Consider the following 17,227-nt stretch of genomic DNA (forward strand, 5'->3'; position numbering starts at 1 on the left):
TATTTCTTACGAACAGTGTCTGAAATTTTTCAGTCTCTTTTTTGAAAATCAGATCTTTGCCAGTGATATCTGATTAATGTGCATCTTGAAAGTATATTTTTCTGACTCAAAGAAAGAATCATATGGTGAGAATCTTCTGAATTATAAATATGCCTTGCATTCTGGAGATGCTTAATGAGGAGAACTGAGATTAGGAATGGCCTTTTTTACTTAGGAACCTTTCCTGACCATTCTATTTACTCACATTTCTGTCATATTTTATTTGTAGAAACCTCTCCTGACCTTCTCTGTCAGGCCATGCACATGGAATGCCTGAGCAGAAGAGCATAAAACAGAGCATAAGAGTATCACTGAGGGGGAGGAAGTGATTCCTCCCTCTTCTGCACCCAGAAACCAGACAAAACCTGACATTTTTCATACTGTAAGTCAAGTGCAATATGTCCCAGACTTCGTTGTTGGAAGAAATAAGGTCAAAAATACAGGAGGATCTGAAAACAAGAAGTAAATGTAAAATTCTAGATGATGCTGCCAATCCCTCTAAATTGTGTGTCCTCAGTATTATGCAGTTATATAAATTTGCATACTTGATAAACTGAGAAATTATCAACTACAAAGCAAGTAAGATTTTGGATTAATCAGGGAGTGGGATGCTTGGAAAAGATGAATATGGTTATGTATTCTGTTGTTTAATGGATTTATAAATAGACAATGGATTTAATCTAGGGAAAGTCATATCTAAGTGCTATTGATTACAAGTGCTGTAGATGTATCTTTTAGCCCCACTGATTTCAGCAAGACTAAGATTCCCTTTAAATGTTCACTCATTCTGCATAATGCTGCTGCTCATGTGGTTGCTAAACACTGGTAAGAAATCATCTGAAGTTTTCCACCAATGTAGGTTGTTGATACATTATTGTCAGCAACTAGTGGTGTGCACTTGGGGGGCAAAAATCAGTATTTTCCAGATTTCAGGCAGGAACAGGTTCCATACCAGCATTCAGATGTAATTTGCCATATCCATACAACCAATGCCAAACTAGAGAATCCAAGCCAAACCAACCTACTTAAGAAATGCTGTCATAAGCCCAACAGAACTAATGACAAATCACAGAAACCAAGCAGAACCCAGGGTCAATGTGGCAAACCCAACAGAATCAATGCCAGACCACAGACAAACCAATCTAGCAAGAACTATGTGCTATAGAGAAGATTTACCATAGAATGCATATAGGACAACATTAACATTGGAAGTATATCTGTTGCAGCTATGACATGTCAAAGTCTCTACATTCAGGAAAAGTGCAGATTACATGCATGTTTCAGCTGATAGCTAGTAGGATTTCAATTATGGGTTAAAAGGTTTCCCCTTTTGGAGTCAAATTAATTTTAAGTGCTCTGTGACTTTTTCACCTTTTAACTGCATTTTTCATAACAAATCATAGTCTTACTGTGCAATAAATAAAAGTTCTGTTCCCCATATCTTAAAAAGAAAATAGCAGAACAGGAAAAAGTACAAAGGAAAGCAACCAAGATTATTAAGGGGTCAGAGCACCTTTCTTAGGAGGAAGGATTGTTTTACTAATAATCCCTTGCACATAATATGTCATTTTTACTGAACTGTTCATTATAAATGTCTGGAGGGCTTGCCTCACAGCCTGCCTCCAGCCTCTTGCCTGCTGCCACCGTCACCAGAGGAGTCAACAAGAAACGCCCCTCCGGCCTCTGTCCCAAAGGCCAACGACTCCAGCCGTGGGCTGGGGAACCCTCGGCCACCTTCTGGTGATGTGGGCATTGTCAGGGACCAACCACACACAGTTGGGCTTAATAAAAGTGGGGAAGCTAAGCTGGGAGGGGGCGGGGACCGTGACGGACAGGATAAAAAGGGAGCCAGTAATACATGCCGGGGAGGAAGAAGATGAAGAAAAAGACATTGGATTTATATTCTGCCCTCCACTCAGAGTCTCAGAGCAGCTCACAATCTCTTTTATCTCCCTCCCCTACAACAGACACCCTGTGAGGTGGGTGGGGCTGAGAGGACTCTCACAGCAGCTGCCCTTTCAAGGACAACCTCTGCCAGAGCTATGGCTGACCCAAGGCCATGCCAGCAGGTACAAGTGGAGGAGTGGGGAATCAAACCTGGATCTCCCATATAAGAGTTCGCACACTTAACCACTACACCAAACTGGCTCTCAAAGGGCTCAGTGTTGTTGGTTCAGACGATACAGAGAGAGAGAGGGGAACGAATGACAAGAACAGGAGCAGTCGGGGGTGCCAAGGTGACGTTAACCTTCAACACCCCCTCCCTGTTCGTTCTGAGGCGTGTCTGGTTCCTGGGTTAATCCGTCCTGGAGCATGTGCCCAGCCCCTCCCAGGGTCCGACAGGGCAAGAGCCTGACAAATTGGTGGCCCGTATGGGGAAGTGTTGGCCCCGTTCTTCCATACCTGCACCATCTGACTGGCAGCCCCGAAGGCCAGTTTTGGCCTGTCTGCATTTCTTGGGGCCTCACCCAATGTCGCTACCTCCAAGCATGTCTGACCCTGCTGCCCCGGCCTTCGACATGGCACAGTTCACCCAATGGATGACAAAGAGACAAGACCAGATGATGTGGGAGTGGAAGGCACAACAGAGGGAATCCCAAAAGACCCCAGTGAGAGATATGTGCGAATCCTGGCAGGCCACGCACCCGGGACCCACCGGGATCTTCTTGTGCCCCTCACTGCTGCTACTGACCAAGCTCACTGCGGAAGACGACATAGAAATCTTCCTGGACACCTTTGAGATGGCCCAGTGGGCCTATATCTTGGGCCCATATTTGACTGGGGGGCCCCAGGTTACCTTCCGAGGGTTGCCGCACGGGCAAATGACTGATTATGACGCGGTGTGCAATGGCTTGTTAGACCACTTTGAAGAGGTCATTGAAGAGTTGTATCTGAGCAAGTTTTGAGCTCAGCGTTGGGGCTCTGAAGACCGGCCCTGCCTAATGGCGGCAGTGCTGACAGAGTTAGCAATGCGCTGGCTAGTGCCCGGGACTACCACAAAGAAAGTGGTAATTAAGAAGGTTGTGGGGAAACAGATTCTGCAAATCATGCTGAGGGAAGTCCACCTCTGGGTCATGTGAAATAAACCCATGGACTTGAAGGCCCTGGTTACTCTCCTGGAGAATTACACAGTGGTGGACCGGACTGGCAAAGCCCTCAAAACCCCAAAAGGCTATGATGGAGGGATACCTGGGGGATGGAAGACACCGGGACCCCCGCCAACCAGAGAAGGGCGAGTGGGGCTGGCCACAGGAACCAGTGACCCATGGAGACCCGCCAACCTTTCCGCCACGCCCCATTGTCTCACAAAATTACTGTGTCATTTAACTCATCCAATGCACTGTTTCTCTAATGCTACTACTGTTTGCTTAGTTCCTGCCAAAGCCTGGTAGACAGGGATGAATGACTATTCAGTATGCTGTGTTCAGGGATTTAGGTATGTGGGTCTCATTAACTTTAATGGGGGATTCATAGAATTTAATCCCTACCTTGAATATCTAACCTCCACAGTCTCTGTCTTTTCCAGTTGGTATAAATTTCTTTGATAAGTAAAATAAATAACAAACACTAACTTTCAAGTGATATCTAAATTAATGCATTTTCAAACTGGTATTAGGTACATTCCATTTGTCTGCATCCACTGTATGGTCTTATATGAAGCTGCATTTCTGGAGAAGCCTCTCGCCATATAGGAGAAGGAGGAAAGATTAGAGGCACACACAAAAGAGGGATCAACATGAGAAAGAGAAGCAGAATCTCAAATGCAAGCAAGATGGGAGCAAGATGGAAGAGGCAGCTGTTGAATTGCTGTTGTGGAAAGGCAGGGCAATAGGGCTGGCCCAGATGTAACTGCCTGGGGTTGTAAGAGATGCTTATATTGCTGTGCTGGTGGGGATGTTGACCATGTCATGAGACTTAGAAACTTGGTAGGATTTCAGAAGATGAGAGGAAGTTTATGCAATACATAGCCAGGAAGAAGTGAGCTGAGGAGGATGCATCCCTGCTGTTTTGCATGGTGAATGGGAGTGAGCTCAGGGAGGAGAGTCACAGGATTACAGATGGCCCTTTTCCTTTCTCTGAGGCAGCCATGTTCCTTTTATGTACAACCTTTACAGCATGGGGTCATGCAGGATACCTGGATGAGCACAAGAGTGAAATAAGACAAATAGCATATACACATGCAGGAGAGAAAGAAAAAAAAGGAAAGAAAAGAAAGGAAATGTTGTCAAGAGAAAAGGGGAGAATACAACAGAGAATCTTCCCATCCACTGAATAGGAACTATGGGAAGAGTTCTTGTTACCCAAATGGCACTGAAAGAAGAAGAAATTAGCTCTAAAAGGGTTCCAAAAAGGAAAAACACAGGACCTTGATCTGTGTATACTCCACAGGGGTACTCCACAACAAAATTATGAAAAAAGAGAGTGATTGTAAACACAAAGAAAATAAAGTAAAAGAAGTAAAACTGTAAAGAATCTACACTAGTCACATGAGACCTAATTTCCTAAGTAACCACACAAGCACATATAACAACAAGAGGACACACACAAAAGGTAGGAGGAACTGGGAGGTTTTTAGGGAAGGGACGTATGACCTGGAATCCTGGGCTCATGGTCTGGAGAGATTCAAGGAGCAGGATGTGGAACTGGTTAATAAAGGAAAAAACGCCTGCAACACAGTTGCATTGAGCTATGATAGCCTTTTTAATGGGGAAGAGTCCCATAGCTGGAAATGGGAACCCACTTTCCCAGGAGCATGATTGGTCCAAGATAAAGAGTTTGAATTCACTGGCTGGTTTAAAGTTAACTGCTGTCAAAATTGGGTGGGAAAAAGTGGAAAAAATATCTTGATTAGGCTATTGTGAGCCAAATCTGCAATAACACAAATGCCCTTCTTGATTGAGTAAAAAAAAAAGAGAGAGAGAGTAAAAGATGAACTAGCAGCTTTCTTGGTTGGGAAGACACCTCTGGGATATGCTAGGATATTCCGGAGCTGAATCTTTTGTTGTTGTGAATAAATTGAAGTTATATTGTTATTGAGAACCTTGAGCTGGGGGAGATTGCACTTAGTTTGTAATGGCAGCACAACCTACCTCTTTCCTGGGCTTTCATGGCTATTTCTAGGTGCCTCTATGAGACTCTCTAGGTTTCAGAATATGGAAGATGTGTAATATTTAGATATTTCTAAATTCTGCATGTGTAATTCTGTGGTGGTTGAAGATTTACTTTTCATACTGTAGACACATTTTGCCAGATTCTTTTTTAAACTTTGGGGTTCTTTTGGAGAGGATCCAGCAGGTACCCAGCAAATCTGGTGTCTCTTGCTCAAAAACTTTCCCCCCGCAAGCCCATGGAATGTACTCTATGGGATTTTGCCATTGACTAAAATGGCCCATAGAGTTTAATGGAGCTGGAAAAAAATTGGGAATACCAATTTTTTGCAGGGTTTTTTCCTTTGCCTAAACATTTTTTGAGAATTTTGTTTCCACAAAGAGATTCTGAAACTCCATTCTGCCATGCCCTGCTCACATGAATTGCCACCAGAAAGTGAATCCTGAAGCATGAGTTTGATAGATTTTTACAACTGTATGTGGCAGAACATGCCTGCTCTGACCTGCAAGCCCTGTTCTGCCCTGCCTTCCTAGGGGGTTCCCAACTCCCTGGAGGGGCTTTTCCTTCTATCTATAGAAATCTGCCACTCTACCACCTGATCAATTTAGGGATTTCCTAATGGAGGGATCAGGACCCCAAAGCTCTCCTTGCCTTGCCTCTACATTCCCCACTGCCCAGCACCTTGTGTACCCCTGGGGGAATAGTCAGTTGCCAAAAAGCTTGACTCCCCACCCCCCTCCATTCCTAGGGTTCCCTTTTTAAAATAGTAGAGAACCAACCAGGGAAATGAAATGTCTAAGCTGCCTAACTGCTTCCCAGTACTTCTGTCTGCCCTAGTCCCAGACAACTTGTTCTGTGAGAGTCTCAGAAAACTGGTTCCAACCTAAGGTTGCGTTGGATCTCCTCCAGGAACCATTCCCATTCTCCCCAAGCACTCAGGTATTTGCTTCTCTAAGCCCACACTATCCTTGCTGTACAGAAGAATTTGTATTTATTTAATTAAATTTGTTAAATTTTATTTAATTAAATTAGTTGAGGAGGAGGAGATTGGATTTATACCCCACCCTTCACTCTGAGTCTGAGAAGTCTATAATATCCTTCTCTTCCTCTCCTCACAACTGATACCCTATGAGGTAGGCGGGGCTAAGAGAGCTTTTTGACAACTGTTCTTGAGAGAAGAACTCTGGGAGAACTGTGATGAAGAGAAGTCAGAAAGGTTCTCTGGGGGGGGGGGGAGCCAGACAGGTTCTCTTCATCACCTGGAAGACGTACAGCATCTTGCTGCATCAGGTTGTAGCTGCATCCTTTCCCCTCTGCCTCTTCAGCCTTCCCTGAGGAAAGACAGACTCTCTTCCTTGCCAGAAAAATGAACAGGCTCCTGTTATATCTGGGTGGAACTGCATGCTTCCCCCTCTTGAGAGACCCTTCCCGGAGGGTTTGAGATAGCCTGGCCTCTCCCATTCTGGGTTATCTGCCCCACCTCTTCTCCTGTCATAACATGAGCCACTTCCCCCCTCTATGGCTGATCCCCTCAGAAATGCTTTCCTCCTAACCACCGTCTTCTAGAGCAGGGGTGGTCAACTGGCTGGGGCTGATGGGAGTTGTAGGCAAAAAACATCTGGAGAGCTACTGTTGGCCACCCCTGCTCTAGAGTTTGCTGCATGTTACCATGTTCACTGTATACTGGCCACCAAGGAGATCTTGGCCAATTATCACAGGGTATGGCTGGTTCTCCATAAATGCCACCTCTGTGAGGTCTACCAACCCTTTCCATTCCACAAATACAAAAAAAAAAAACCCTCTGTAACATAATACACTTCAATAATGAACAATTACTTTAATCAATACTGCTCTAAGAATGCAATTACTGAAAATGTGAAGAATACAAATCACTATTAACCACTACACCAAATCACTATGCAAAAATACAAAGATAACTATTGAATAATAATGATACACATAGACAATTCAAAAGGTAATTTCACTCACTAGCAACATGGTACAAATCTTTTCATATATCGAAAAGTAAATAACAGTTCTAGTTCATTAGAAAGAGAGTACAGATAATGTTCAATTTCATCCAAAGAAGTATTGAAAATTTTTGAAGTATTCATACAAGGTTCCCCAATGTAATCACTCATTTGGGTAGATCTTCCTCAGTAATATCAACCAGCCTTGAAATATATACAAGACAAAATATCTGTAAAGTGTCTTAATTTACTTGTTAAAGTTAGATGACAGACATAGCAGAAAATAGTAAACTTGAGCACCACTGAACAGCTTCATAATGGAATGAATCAGAACCTTTCAATACTGATATAGCTTCCTTGGGACCAAAGATGTTAATTCATTATTATCAACAGAAAACCCAAATGCTTTTGTTTGCTTATGTTGTCTGATTGAAAAACTGTTCATTTTCTCATGAGTAATAATTTTCTGCTCCAAATTTTTTACTCCAAGTATGTCATCCAAATCAGTTATGTACCCATTGACTTAAAAGAGTATCGATCCGGTTAAGATTGCACTGTACACCTTTTAATTTGCATTTAAGAATAGTTAACACTGAAACACTAAAAGACGATGCTATTAAAGTGATGCACACATTATGCCAGCAAATTTGGAAAACGCAGCAGTGGCCACAGGATTGGAAAAGGTCAATTTATATTCCAATCCCAAAGAAGGGTAATGCCAAGGAATGTTCAAACTATCCCACTCATTTCACATGCCAGCAAGGTCATATTAAAGATTCTACAAGCTAAGCTTCAGCAGTATGTGGACTGAGAACTACCAGAAGTTCAAGCTGGGTTTCAAAGAGGTAGAGGAACTAGAGATCAAATTGCCAACATTTGCTGGATTATGGAGAGAGCACGGGAGTATCAGAAAAACGTCTATTTCTGCTTCATTGACTATGCTAAAGCCTTTGATTGTGTAGATCACAACAAACTGTGGTAAGTCCTTAAAGAGATGGGCATACCAGACCATCTCACATGTCTCCTGAGAAACCTGTATAAGGGTCAAGAAGCAACTGTCAGAACAGGATATGGAACAACTGTTTGATTTAGAATAGGAAAAGGAGTTCGACAAGGATGTATATTGTCATCCTGCTTATTTAATTTATATGCAGAGTACATCATGCAGAATTCTGGCCTGGATGAAGCAGAAGCCGGAATTAAGATTGCCAGGAAGAACAGCAGCAACCTCAGATATGCAGATGACACCACTCTAATGGCAGAAAGTGAGGAGGACCTAAAGAACCTCTTGTTGAGGGTGAAAGAGGAGAGCATAAAAGTAGGCTTGAAACTCAACATCAAAAAAACTAAGATCATGGCATCCGGCCCCAACACACCTTGACAAATAGAAGGGGAAGACATGGAAGTTGTGACAGACTTCACATTCCTGGGATCCAAGATCACTGCAGATGGTGACTGTAGCCATGAAATTAAAAGACATTTGCTCCTTGGGAGGACAACCTAGGCACTATAATAAAAAGTAGAGACATCACTCTGCCAACGAAAGTCCGTATAGTCAAAATGATGGTATTCCCAGTAGTAATGTATGGCTGTGAGAGTTGGACCATAAGGAAGGCCGAGTGAGAAGAATAGATGTTTTTGAACATGGCTGGACAGCATTACTGATGTAACTAACACAAATTTGAGCAGACTTCGGAGGATGGTGGAAGACAGGAGTGCCTGGCGTGACTTTGTCCATGGGGTCGCAAAGAGTCGGAATCAACTGTGCGACTAAATAACAAAAACACTGAATTGCACTGTTTAGCAGGTGGAAGTGAACTTTAAAAACACTCATTTTAAATAGTGCCCTTTTCTTTGTTACATAGTGATGACTCAGGAGAGATGTGTATGTGTATACATGTGGAAAGTTCTTTCTACTATATTTTTATTTAGTTCCACTACCATCAGAAACTTTAACTTACTAAAGTTGATTGTAAGTCCCACTGAAACCAGCGGAACAAGCTTATCGTAACTAACTCATGTCTCATTGTTTTTAATGGGACTAGCTGTGCAATCCAAAAAGAGCTGTGCCATTCTAATTCTATTGAAGTTGTTGGGTTTAGAAGGGTGTAACTCTGTTTAGGATTACACAATCTACCTCTAACTCACGGTGGGCATTTCATCAGTCCTTTTCTTAGCGGAGTGGCTTCTGCATTTGCAAGGGTGGGTTATAAATTGAAAATATTAGATAGATAGATAGATAGATAGATAGATAGATAGATAGGTAGGTAGGTAGGTAGGTAGGTAGGTAGGTAGGTAGGTAGGTAGGTAGGTAGGTAGGTAGGTAGGTAGGTAGATAGATAGATAGATAGATAGATAGATAGATAGATAGATAGATAGATAGATAGATAGATAGATAGATAGATAACTTTATTGACATTAAGGCCATACTATATGAAGTAGAAAAAAGCCAATGCCCCAATACTGCATTTCGATTTAAAATTTATGCTTTTACTTTCTTTAAATCACCCTGCTGTATAGTTTTCTGTGCCTGAAAATGCCCAACAATAGCAGCACAGTGTGTTCTTCAGGGTCCCAATTAAGATACCAAACTGCTGTTCTCTGTATGGTAACAACCTGAAGTGCTGACAACATGCTACCTGTCAACAGGCAAATGAAGGCCAACCATCTGTTCTGCTACAAATAATCTCCATTTCTCTTTACTTGAAAAGCCATTTTAAAGACTCCCTAATTATCTAGTAACTTGTGCTAAATGATGCAATATTATTTTCACTGGAAGTGTCCTTGCAAACAGTAGCAAAACAAACATTAAAAAGCTGGAACAAAGAAAGGTTTTTAAAATGCTTGTATAGTATGTCAGATGTTTTGATGTACATGCTCAATACTGCTTGGAAATATAGAAAAAGCCTTTTTACAAAGCATCAGGGTACTTCTTGCTGTAATTCTCAATTTCATCAATCACAGAGCTGGTCATACTAATGCATCTGGTATCATCATTTCAAATTACTTTTTTAAAATCCCAGAGATAACTGAATATAAAAGAAAGAAATTTCCCTAGGTATATCTAGAAATCAATTAATTTACTTGCCAAACAGGATAGGATTCAGTGTTCATTTGATTGATTTCATTAGATTTATAGCCCTTCCTCCCCTTCAGAATGGGTTCAGAGTAGATAACATCATATAAAATATTATACAATTAAAACATTATTAAATTGCTTTAGATCCCACAGAGTCTGGATCTCAGCTGAAAGAGTGTTCAGAGTGTTCAGATCAGAGCCAGGACTGAAAAGGTCCTGATCTAGTCAAGGAAAGCTGGATACTCTTTGGGTCAGGGACCTGTAAGTAGGGTGACCATAATGTCTGAAGGCCAGCCAGGGACACCTTGGGGGGGAAGGGGGGAGGCAGGGGTGCGTGCGTGGAGCGCGCGCGCCACCAGAAACAGGAAGTGACGTCACTTCCGGTGACGGCATGCCACCGCCGGAAACAGGAAGTGACACCACTCCCTGTGACATCATTTCCCCACGTCACCTGCCGGAAACGGGAAGTGACATCACTTCCTGTGACATCACTTCCCCCAAATGACATCATTTCCCCCAAATGCCACTGCCGGAAACAGGAAGTGACTTCACAGCACTTCCTGTGACGTCCCCAAAAATCCCCCAAATATCACCGCCGGAAACAATTTTGTTCTCAAATCCTGTATATACTTCATCAGTATATGGGATAAGGCACTTTCTCAACTGTGCTGCATAATGCAGCCTATTTATTTTGTCCTGTTGGCTCTGTTGGCTCTATCTGTGCCACCTTCATCACTTTCAGGGTGTAGATCCCCCAGTGGGGTGGTCTCCCGACTCCCTCTGCCGGCTGTTTCTGATAGCCCTGCGCCCCCTCTTTCATTTGATATGTGTCCCGTGCGGGTGCCACCCTCCCGCCGGGAGATGCCGCAAAATGAGCCCCCTTGAGGCTTATGGCGGCAGGGCTCGGGGAAAGCGAGCTAGACTGCTGTTCTTTTGAGGGGTTATAGAGTGTTTCAAGCCCGTCCCTGTGGCATCAGTCCCATCATTGTGGGACCCAGGGGGCCGGCGCAGCGGCCCGCCGAAGCAGCCTGTCACTAATAACACAGGTCGAGATGCAGGACAGGAACCCGGAAGTGACCGACAGGCTGCTTCAGCGGGCCGCTGCGCCGGCCCCCTGGGCCCTACAACGATGGGACCAATGCCACAGGGACGGGCTTGAAACACTCTATAACCCCTCAAAAGAACAGCAGTCTAGCTCGCTTCCCCCGAGCCCTGCCGCCATAAGCCTCAAGGGGGCTCATTTTGCGGCATCTCCCGGCGGGAGGGTGGCACCCGCACGGGACACATATCAAATGAAAGAGGGGGCGCAGGGCTATCAGAAACAGCCGGCGGAGGGAGTCGGGAGACCACCCCACTGGGGGATCCACACCCCGAAAGTGATGAAGGTGGCGCAGATAGAGCCAACAGAGCAAACAGGACAAAATAAATAGGCTGCATTATGCAGCACAGTTGAGAAAGTGCCTTATCCCATATACTGATGAAGTAAATACAGGATCTGAGAACAAAATTGCACCAGAAGACACAAACACAAAGCTCCCTTACACTGAATCAGTGCTTGGGTCCACCAAAGTCAGTATTGTCCACTCCAGTCACAAACACAAAGCTCCCTTACACTGAATCAGTGCTTGGGTCCACCAAAGTCAGTATTGTCACATAAGAACATAAGAGAAGCCCTGTTGGATCAGGCCAGTGGCCCATTCAGTCCAACACTCTGTGTCACATAAGAACATAAGGAGGGAGGGAGCGAGGGAGGGAGGGAGGGAAGGAAGGAAGGAAGGAAGGAAGGAAGGAAGGAAGGAAGGAAGGAAGGAAGGAAGGAAGGAAGGGGGGAAGGAAGGAAGGAAGGGAGGGAGGAGGGAGGGAGGGAAGGAGGGAAGGAAGGGAGGAGGGAGGGAGGGAAGGAAGGGAGGGAAGGAAGGAAGGGAGGGAGGAGGGAAGGAAGGAAGGAAGGAAGGAAGGAAGGAAGGAAGGAAGGAAGGAAGGAAGGAAGGAAGGAAGGAAGGAAGGAAGGAAGGAAGGAAGGAAGGAGGGAGGGGAAGGAGGGAAGGGAAGGAAGGAAGAAAGGAAGGAAGAAAGGAGGGAGGGAGGGAAGGAAGGAAGGAAGGAAGGAAGGAAGGAAGGGGGGAAGGAAGGAAGGAAGGGGGGAAGGAGGGAGGGAGGGAAGGAAGGGCGGAGGGAGGGAAGGAAGGAAGGAAGGAAGGAAGAAAGGAGGGAGGGAAGGAAGGGAGGAGGGAGGGAGGGAAGGGAAGAAGGAAGGAAGGAAGGAAGGAAGGAAGGAAGGAAGGAAGGAAGGAAGGAAGGGAGGGAGGGAGGGAGGGAAGGAGGGAAGGAGGGAAGGGAGGAGGGAGGGAAGGAAGGGTGGAGGGAGGGAGGGAAGGAAGGAAGGAAGGAAGGAAGGAAGGAAGGAAGGAAGGAAGGGGGGGAAGGAAGGGAGGGAGGGAGGGAAGGAAGGGAGGAGGGAGGGAGGGAAAGAAGGGAGGGAAGGAAGGAAGGAAGGAAGGGAGGAAGGAGGGAGGGAGGGAAGGAAGGGAGGGAGGAGGGAGGGAAGGAAGGGAGGAGGGAAGGAAGGAAGGAAGGAAGGAAGGAAGGAAGGACGGAAGGAAGGAAGGAAGGAAGGAAGGAAGGAAGGAAGGAAGGGAGGGGGGAGGGAAGGAAGACCGCCCCCTCCCGCCAGCCAGCCCCCCGCTTTCGGCCCCCACTCTCCCTGCTTACCTTCTTCCAGGGCGGGTGACGGCCTCTCCTCCCGGCGGCTGGTGCTGCTGGCGAGGCTGGCGGCTGCTGCGGAGGCCGGGGAGGGCCTCCGCTGGTCTCTGGAGGACCTCCAGCGACCAGCGCCGGCCTCTCCGCGGCCTCCGCGGGTCGGCGCTGGTCGCTGGAGGCCCTCCAGAGTCTCTGGAAGGCCTTCCGGGACCAGCACCGGCTGCTGCGCGACCTCTCCGCGGCCTCCGCTGGTCGCTGGAGGCCCTCCAGAATCGCTGGAGGCCCTCCAGAATCTCTGGAGGGCCTCCAGCGACCAGCGGAGGCCGCGGAGAGGCCTTCGCTGGTCGGCGCTGGTCCCAGAAGGCCCTCCAGAGTCTCTGGAAGGCCTTCCGGGAACAGCGCCGGCTGCTCCGCAGCCTCTCCACGGCCTCCGCTGGTCGCTGGAGACCCTCCAGAGACTCTGGAGGGCCTCCAGCGACCAGCAGAGGCCGCGGAGAGGCCTTCGCTGGTCGGCGCTGGTCCCGGAAGGCCCTCCAGAGTCTCTGGAAGGCCTTCCGGGACCAGCGCCGGCTGCTCCGCGGCCTCTCCGCGGCCTCCGCTGGTCGCTGGAGACCCTCCAGAGACTCTGGAGGGCCTCCAGCGACCAGCGGAGGCCGCGGAGAGGCCTTCGCTGGTCGGCGCTGGTCCCGGAAGGCCCTCCAGAGTCTCTGGAAGGCCTTCCGGGACCAGCGCCGGCTGCTCCGTGGCCTCTCCGCGGCCTCCGCTGGTCGCTGGAGACCCTCCAGAGACTCTGGAGGGCCTCCAGCGACCAGCGGAGGCCGCGGAGAGGCCTTCGCTGGTCGGCGCTGGTCCCGGAAGGCCCTCCAGAGTCTCTGGAAGGCCTTCCGGGACCAGCGCCGGCTGCTCCGCGGCCTCTCCGCGGCCTCCGCTGGTCGCTGGAGGCCCTCCAGAGTCTCTGGAGGGCTTCCAGCGACCAGCGGAGGCCGCGGAGAGGCCTCCGCCACCGCCGCCGGGCCCCGCGCGTGGGCGGGGAAGGCGGCGAGTGAGGGAGGGAGCGTCACTGCGCGTGTGCAGGGGCCCTGCGCACGCACAGGGACGCTCCCTCCCTCACTCGCCGCCTTCCTCGCCGGCGCCCGCGGCCCACCGCCTCCGGGGCTGGCTAAACCGGGACCTCTAAATGGTCCCGGTATAGCCAGCCCGGGAGGCGGGAATAGGGGGCCAGAACCGGGACATTCCCGGGCGCCCGGGATGGTCTGGCCACCCTACCTGTAAGTTTCTGTCACTTGAGTGTAATGCTCTTTGGGGGATGTACCAGGAGAGACAGCCCTGAAGGTATGCTGGTCCCCAGAGGTCGTTTTGTAGAAAAATAGGTGATGGAGCTCATTAGCATAACTCATTAGCATATGTCCCCCCACCAGCCAAAAGCAACCCAATGCAAGAAAGGAGAGCCCCGGGTGAGAGTGGCCTGCCTGGGCTGGCTAGAGATCCAGCCAGCCCAAGCAGACATCACTTACCTGGGGCTCTCCTTGGCCACCACCCCCATAGTCAAAAGGCCAGCAAGCCACCCACCACCAAAAATCACATAAGAAGTGGAGAAAGGGTGGTATGGGCTTCTCCAGAGGTTAATGAGGGCTGCTGGGGCTGTGACAAAGCTCCTGGTGGCTTGCTGGTTGCCCACTCTCCTAATCCAGGGATTGTTATACAGCTGCATCTACTATTCAATGGACAAAGTAGGTGGGGAGGAGGAGGGGGAACCCTCAGAAAGGTTCAGGAGCTATGCTCCTGTGAGCTTCTGCTGAATTAAAGGACTGCTGTACCCAGACCCTTTAGGACTTTGAAGGTTAGCACCAAGAGCATTGAATCTCATCCGGTGTTCAACCTCGGGACAATGCAGCTGGCAGAGCACAAGTTGTATATGCGCTCTAAAAGAAGCTCCTGTAAGAACATTCATAGCTGCATTCTGTGTATAAACAATTTTATTGGTAACATATGGTAGCAAGTCTATATCAATATCTTACAACTTAAAAAGAAAAATTTATCTACCCCATATCTTACTTTTCCCCCACCCCTCCCCCCTGTTATTTGACCCCGCCAGTGTTATTTACTTAAAAAAAACAAATATTAAAGATGCCCTTAACTATTAAGAAAACCAAAAGTTATATTCTTCTTTTAAAACTTAATCATTATCAAAAATTGTCCAATGTCCTTTTATTTTCCACTCTTTTTCTACGTATCTTCTGAACTTCTTCCACTCCATCTTAAAAACTTCCAAATCATAGTCTCTTAATATTCTTGTTAATTTGTCCATTTCACTCCATGTCATAACTTTTATAATCCAATCCCATTTTTCTGGTATTTTTTCTTGCTTCCACAACTGCTCATACAATGTCCTAGTGGCTGAGAGCAAGTACCAGATTAAAATTCTATCTTTTTTTGGAAATGTTTCCATTTGTAGTCCCAACAGAAAAGTCTCTGCAACTTTGTTAAACTCATGTCCCAAGATCTTAGAAATCTCTTGCTGAATCATCTGCCAAAACATTTCAGCTCTTTCACAAGTCCACCACATATGGTAGAAAGAACCTTCATGCTTTTTACATTTCCAACATCTGTCTGGCATCTTATTATTCATCTTTGCCAATTTTTTAGGAGTTATATACCATCTATACATCATCTTAAAACAATTTTCTTTAATACTTTGACATGTTGCGAGTTTCATAGAGTTCTTCCACAGATATTCCCAAGATTCCATCTTTATTTCTTTATTTACATTAATTGCCCATTTAATCATTTGAGATTTCACTACTTCATTTTCTGTAGACCATTGTAAAAGTAATTTGTATACTTTTGAAATTAGTTTATCATTGTCTCCAAGCAGAACTTTTTCTATTTCTGTTTGCTCTTTCCTTATTCCTTCAGTTTTAATGTCATTCTCTACCAAGCTCTTTATTTGTTGCATTTGAAACCAATCATATTTGTGACTCAATTCTTCAGCAGTTTTCAGTTCTATTTTTCCACTTCGTATTTTTAACAATTGATTATATGACAGCCACTTTTCTTCACCTATCTCAGCCGTTATCTTTATTACTTCAGCTGGCACTATCCATAAAGGTCTTCTCTCATCTCCATATTTCTTGTATTTTGTCCATGTATTTAATAAATTGCTTCTTATATAATGGTGAGAGAAAAGACCATCCATCCTCTTTTTTCCATAATACAAATATGTGTGCCAGCCAAATTTATTTCCGTGACCTTCCAACACTAGAAGTTTTTTGTTCAACAGCGTTATCCATTCTTTCATCCACACTAAGCAAACTGCTTCATGATATAATTTTAAATCTGGTAATTGAAATCCGCCTCTCTCTTTTGCATCTGACAGAATTTTCATTTTAATCCTTGGCTTCTTCCCAGCCCACACAAATTCTGAAATTTTCCTATGCCATTTATCAAATTGTTTGGCATCCTTCACAATAGGAATAGTTTGGAACAAATACATTATCCTTGGTAGAATATTCATTTTATTTGCAGCTATTCTGCCCAGCAATGACAGATTAAGCTTATTCCATTTTAGCATATCTTCATCCATTTTATGCCATAACTTCTCGTAATTATTTTTAAACAAATCAATATTTTTCATTGTTATCTCCACCCCTAGATACTTTACCTTAGAGGTAACTTCACAACCCGCTAGTCTCTGTAATTCTTGTTGTCTATTCATCTACATATTTTTACACAGAATTTTAAATTTTTCTCTATTTATAGAGAGTCCCACCAACTCCCCATATTCTTGTATTTTAATTAACAGCAAAGGTGTAACTTGTATGGGGTTTTCATTTATAAACATTATATCATCAGCAAACGCTCTGTATTTGTAAGTACATCCTTTTATTCGTAAACCTTGTATATATTTTTCTTCTTGAATCTGCATCAATAAAATTTCAAGAGTCATTATAAATAACAGTGGTGAAAGCAGACAACCTTGTCTAGTACCTTTGCTAATTTTCATTCTTCTGTAAGATCTGCATTAACACACAACCTTGCCCTTTGTTCGGAGTATATTGCTTTTATCATTCTTATAAAACTTTCTCCCAACTCCATTTTTTCCATTCCCGTGAACATAAAGTCCCAGCTTAAATTGTCAAATGCTTTCTCTGCATCTGCAAAGAATAATGCTACTTCTTTTTCTGGATGTCTTTCATAATATTCTACAATATTTACAACAGTCCTAATATTGTCTCTTATTTGTCTTTTGGGAAGAAACCCTGCTTGATCTTCCTTTATAAAATTAATCAAATATTGTTTAAGCCGTTCTGCCAAGATTCTTGTAAATATT

This window comes from Heteronotia binoei, chromosome 2, assembly GCF_032191835.1.
Source record: "Heteronotia binoei isolate CCM8104 ecotype False Entrance Well chromosome 2, APGP_CSIRO_Hbin_v1, whole genome shotgun sequence".
Classification (NCBI taxonomy): domain Eukaryota; kingdom Metazoa; phylum Chordata; class Lepidosauria; order Squamata; family Gekkonidae; genus Heteronotia; species Heteronotia binoei.